The sequence below is a fragment of the Theobroma umbraticum genome, unplaced genomic scaffold (genome assembly GCF_002168275.2).
Source record: "Theobroma umbraticum cultivar Fairchild unplaced genomic scaffold, ASM216827v3 scaffold_44.0, whole genome shotgun sequence".
Lineage (NCBI taxonomy): Eukaryota > Viridiplantae > Streptophyta > Magnoliopsida > Malvales > Malvaceae > Theobroma > Theobroma umbraticum.
In genome coordinates this window covers 2,523,104-2,529,242 of record NW_018397255.1, presented here as the reverse complement: position 1 = coordinate 2,529,242, position 6,139 = coordinate 2,523,104, and positions in this window count along the sequence as shown.

Here is a 6,139-nt window from a genome sequence, read left to right as displayed (position 1 = left end):
ATATATTTGCAGGGGCCAATGTGTCTGAAATCTCATAGGATTCCTCGGGAACCCACAAAGTCTTTTAAACACTTATAATTCCAACAAAATAATAAAATAAAATATATTATTAGTCCTATGATATTGGGATTCGATTGTTTCCCATTTATAGCAAGTAGACATGAAGAGCCTATCACATAAACTTTTCTTAATTAAATAATTGATTTTTTATTTTGCTGATGTGAATCACAGGGGGAACATCTGTTGCTGCAGCTTGGGTGCATGCTCTTCTAATTCTTGGTGTTTTTCATGTGTTAACTTTTTTCAAAGGTAAAATGTCGTGCGATGTGGAAGCCTGTTCATCATTAACTTTATTTTGGCCCCCCTTTGCCCACATACTTATGTTTTCTATATTTAGAAATGTAAGTGGATTTCGTTTATTCCGTACTATGATTGCTGTTTTTATTATTTTTTAAATAAAACTTTAATCAAAATAATAAATCAACTACAGACAAAATATAACAACAAATGAAATCTTCTAAAATAGAATTAAAAATAATTGTAGTTCGGTATACCTCTTAATCACAATTAGTCCTTATTAACTACTCTATTTGTAAAGGGTTAATTTGATTCAATTCTTTATTCAAGCAGCTTTAAGTTAAAAACCTAAATAAAACAACTTACATAATTAAATCGGTCCTTGGTATTGTTATAGGGTTTGGTGTAGCAAGTGCTCTATCCTTTACTTAACTAAACTGACTTTATTACAGAACATTAGACCTAATTAAGTTAACTTAGTTATGAAATATTCCGTTAAAGGAAGAAACTTAATTTAGAGACTTGACAAGATCATTAATGATCATCAATCTAATTATGATTATTACTTTTTAAGAGAATGATCATTTACAACCACCGCATCATGTGATTGTGGTAATCTCTATTCTAATCCCTGCTCAAATGTAATTTTCATTGGGGACTTTAGGTACTCCATTTGAAGACAAATTCTTGACAACACAACTAAATCCAGGTTGATGCCCAAAGACGTTTAAATCACTTGTATATTTTTTTTTTCTCCCTTTTTGTTGTCTACTAACAATGCCTTTACCTAATTATGAATTGAGAGCTCAATTGTCCAGATAAACTGTAAAGAGTGGCTTAAAAGTCGAGTTTAGAAACTATCTATTCCATTTCCCTCATGAACAATCCAAATTCAATTACAAGTTGAGTTTTAGCCTTTCCTCTTTTAGCATTTAACGAAGTCCTTAGCATATAAATATACACAAGAAAAATATTAGGGTTCAACGCTGGTCCCCATATCTATTACCTTAGTGTTTTTAGTACTATTAAAATACAAAAAAAAAACCTATTTATTTGAGTTGGTGCTTGTTACCGAAGCTATCATTTTTGGTAAAACCCTAATCGACATGTGAAACTCCAGCTCAATTTCATTGCCTTTGTGTGTTGTTGGGTGAGTATCGTTTTCAGTATTTCTTCCTCTTTGTGAAGAAATTAAGATGAAAAAGAAGAATAAAATACCTGGCTTATTTATATACACACATTGATGGTCAACTGATCATTTTCATTGCTATTGATTACACATGTCCATATGCCCAACGCACCTATATAATCCACCACCCAATTCTGCAGAAAACAAAAGTTGTGGCTTGAATTTGCACCAACTAGAATGGGAAAAGAGAAGAAACAAGAATACACCCAAAAATCCAATGGCACATAAGCACAAAGCAAAGTACCCCCAAAAGAAAAGGCCAAACATGAGTTAGGTTTAGAAGCTGAGGCAAAAGGGTTAGCGATAACAAGGCTAGAGGGCCTATTGGTAGACACCTCGAAATGCAGAGAGAGAGAGAGAATGAAAGGTGGGCCTCTAACCTACATGATTCTATGGAGAGAAGAAAATAGGAAGAAAAAAAAAATTAAACAAGGCCCACTTTGGATGGTACTGTTTCCACTTGGGGAAAGCAACCTCTTCAAACCAAAGCCTCGTCCCGCTTCCATTATTGGAAGGTTTTGCTTCTGGAATACCATTCATTCACCCACTCACAAAAAAAGAGCAAGGATTAGATGGGAATTGGGATGGGATGGGATGGAATGGAAGGGATAGGTAGATAGATGGATACCATGAATGATGAGATACGGCATTAGACAACAACAATTTCTTTTCTTTCATTCTTTTTTAAACATTTCGGTTCTATCGTTGGAAAACTTTGTCCAGGTGCCTTCTGACGTGGCTATCCCCATTTTCACCCTAACCTGCGTCGGTCCCGCTCTCAAAGACGATGTCTGTTTCTTTCTGACACACTTCCTTCTCAGCTTTCTCTTTATTGTATATATTAAATTTTATTTTAAAAAAATTCCTTATTTTTATATAATCTAATTTAATAAAATTTTCCTGATTTTAAAATTTGTGTTTATAATGCTGGTGATGTCAAGCATGATGATATCTCTTAAATCTACGAATCTATCTATCAATCTATATTATATCTATCCTATGGCTGGGTTGGCTTTAGCAATTTTTTTGTCAGTGTTAGACCCAATCTCTTACATAGAGAGTGCTACCACGCTTCCTCCAGTTCTTATTCTTTTCTTCGCTTCTACTTTTCCTTCCCCTCCCCACTTCGCTTTTCCTTTTGAGAACGTGAAAGATTTATATTTATATTTCTGTACTTCTCTGTGGTACCGAGAATTTTTGTTTTGCTTTTAGGTTTTCCTCTCTTCTCTCACTCCGTTTCCCTAATTATTCAATATCAATTGTGCAAATAATTATATATTAAACATAATATTTAAAAAAATTAGACTATTCTAAAAACTTTAAATAAATTTTTATATTTTTATCACCTTTAATTAAATTCTTATATTTTTTATTTTTAATTAAATATACTTCTATAACTAAAACTTAATTAATTACTTTTTTTTTAAGTATCATGAGAATTCATCATATCATATGGATGAATTTTTCCCTTACTCAATACATCAGCAGGAATAGAACCGTAGCAAAGGATATTTGTCAAATTATGCCTATCATTTTATGTCTTTATGGTGCTTATGTGAAAAATGAAATATGTGAGTGATGGGTCAAGATTTTAGATTTAAAGAGATAAAAATAAAAAATTTTATATTTCAAACGATAAAATTATAATTTTTTTAAATAAAAAATTAAAATAAAACAATATATATATATATTTGAAATTTTAGAGGAACGAGGCTCCTACTAACCCTCATCATTGTTTTGGATTATGTTATTATTCCATGTTATTATTAATTATAAAAATTCAGCATATTACTTTGTTACAAAAGATGCATCTATCTCACATCGTACAAAAACAGAAGGTCTTAGGTTCTTTATAAGCTGGTGTGCTGCACACCCCAGTAAGCCCGTTTATGGAGGAGAGGATAATGACATCGTGACAAGTGATATCAAAGCAGATTGGACTTCATCCCAACGGACCGGGGTAGACAGGGTGACTGACGGCAAAGAAGGCGTTGTCGAAATTGAGTGGAAGAGAGTACTACAAAGGGTGCCTCTATCCCATATCGGATCCCAATAAACGCGTTTATGAGGGAAATGGTAATGACCCATGACAACTTGTTACATTAATAATAATTAATTAACTATTAATTATAATAATTTATTTAAATCAAAATAAAAATATAAAAGTTCAATTAAACGCAACAACATAATAACTTATTTAAATTCTTTTGAATTACTCATGAGTTTTTTTTTTTAATATTATACTTATATATTACTGTCAATTTCACCTTTCATGAACGTTATATTGTAAAGCTAAATTTTAAAGCAATTGGAATTTAGGCCTTTCTTACCTGCTAGTTTAACCAATAAAAATATCTCACAGGAAGATTAATATATTTACTTTAGCTCGAATCAAGTACAAACATTATGCAAATAGCATTAAATGGTTGATAGCGTAAAAGTTAGTTCATTCATTAAGTGATTAATGATATTAAAGTTGGGTTAATTAATTTACAGTTTGGACAAATCGAAATCACTTTTTGATAAAGGCACCCAAAGTTATTGGCAGGTCAGTGAACATTTTTGTAACTATAAAACTTATTTAAATTTTAAGGACATTAACACATAACATCCCCTTGCCTGCCTTTTTACTTGTGATCTCGTTTTTCTTTTGAGCCATCAGTTACGTGCAATTAAGCTAATTCTTCACATGCTAAAAATAAAAATGCTGACAACTTCTTTTTGGTACCCAAAATTCTTAAAGACTATCTCAAGTTTAGTCACTTTCAAGTTATAATATGATTTAATTCTTAGAGTCAAGGCCTATATAATTTGAACTTATGTATAATGCATTCGAGGGAATACCTAAATTATTAGAATTTGATAGTTTAAAGGTAGGTGTGTGTTTGATTGTTTAAATAGTTAAATACTTTATCTTTTTTCAAATTGTGTTTGATTAACAAAATTTGAAAATTTAATTGAGAGTTCCTGTATTAATATTAGGGATTAAGAAATGTGATTTGTATATAAAAAGAGAGAAATATATCATTTACTATGTATAGCAAATATCCAATTTCTCTTTGTAGGAGAAAAAAATGAAAAGAAAAAAAGTTTATGATGCCTAATCAATACATAATTTAAACTAACTGTATTTTCCTCTTTGACTTTTTATCATCATTAATCTGTTTGAGAGTTTATAACCTTAGACTATTTTATTTATATCAGTTCATTACATTTTATGTACTGAAATATTATATATAATTATATATATAATATATCATTAAGGAAAGAATCCAATATCCCTCCAATAGGATGTTAGTCAATAGTTTGAGTAATTATTATAGTTACTCCAAATCATTACAACCACATATATATAATATAACTTAATTTTTTAATATGATATTGACTTATGGAGTTTTCAGTTACACAACATTGAAGAGAGTTTTCTCCCAATTTGTGAATTTATTTTTCTTCCAAGGGGTTAATAAACACTTTGAACTTAAGCTATAATATCTGACAACTAGAATGTCTAATCAAATGCCTAATTATATCATGAAAGAAAAAATCAATTTAACATATTTTCATTTCATAAGTATAAGAATTATGTATTGTGTAACTAAAACTAATCCAAGATGATGCTCATTCTTGAATTACTAAAACAAGGTCACTGTTGAAGTAGTTGTCCATCTCCCAAATCATTATAAGTGTAAAATTTTACTAGTGATGTGCTAGTCAAATTGTTAAATTTTTTTTATTAGCATGATTTTTTAGTAAATCTTTTTAATTCTTTATTTTCTATATAAACAAATAAAAATCACAATTATAATCAAAGCATACTTAGCATATATATATATATATATATATCATTGAGATAAAACCTCATTGACGAATAATATTCAATTGTTCTAAAGAAAAAAATAAAGAGATAATTGGTAAAATCTTTTTACGGGTTCAAAATAGTAAAAATTCTCAAACATTATTTATTCATATCTATTCCATAATCATATCCAAGATTTAATCCCATGTCCAAATTGCATCCTCTTTACACAAACCAAATGGCTGAACCACTGAATGGGTACTAGTACATAGAAGCATGGTAGTATTTGGTAGGTGGGAAGAAGAGAGGGGGGGAAGCACGCGCCAAGGGAAGAGAGTGAAGAAGGAAGAGAGGGTCATAAATACGAGGTACAGCAGAAGCAGGCCATTGGTCGATGGTCGAACGAAAGGGGCAAAGGTGGCCCTCTTCCCGTACTCTTGGATTGGACTTTTGTGGAAAGGTTTTCCTTTTACTAACATTATTCTCATTTCCTTTTCTGATACCAAATACTCCCCTTCAATCTCTTTGGCTTTTCTAGTATTTTGCACAGCCTCGAAAAACTTTTTCCCCAATTTGCCCCTCCCTTTTTTAACCCATCCCTCTCTTTCCGAATCAATTTACTGCCCCATATTCGTTATGGTAAAAACAACAACAAGAAAAACAAAAAGAGAGTACCAAGTATCAAAGTGACGTGAGATGTGTGAATTATGTGGTAGCTAATTAAGGTAATTGAGTAATTAGCATTCTTTCAAGTCTTGCCGCTGTCTATTTCCATTGGTGGGTAATCTATAGAGACTCAAGAGAGAGAAAGAAAGAGGGAGAGGATGCTTTTCGATTTGGTTAACGTGGGAAAGTTG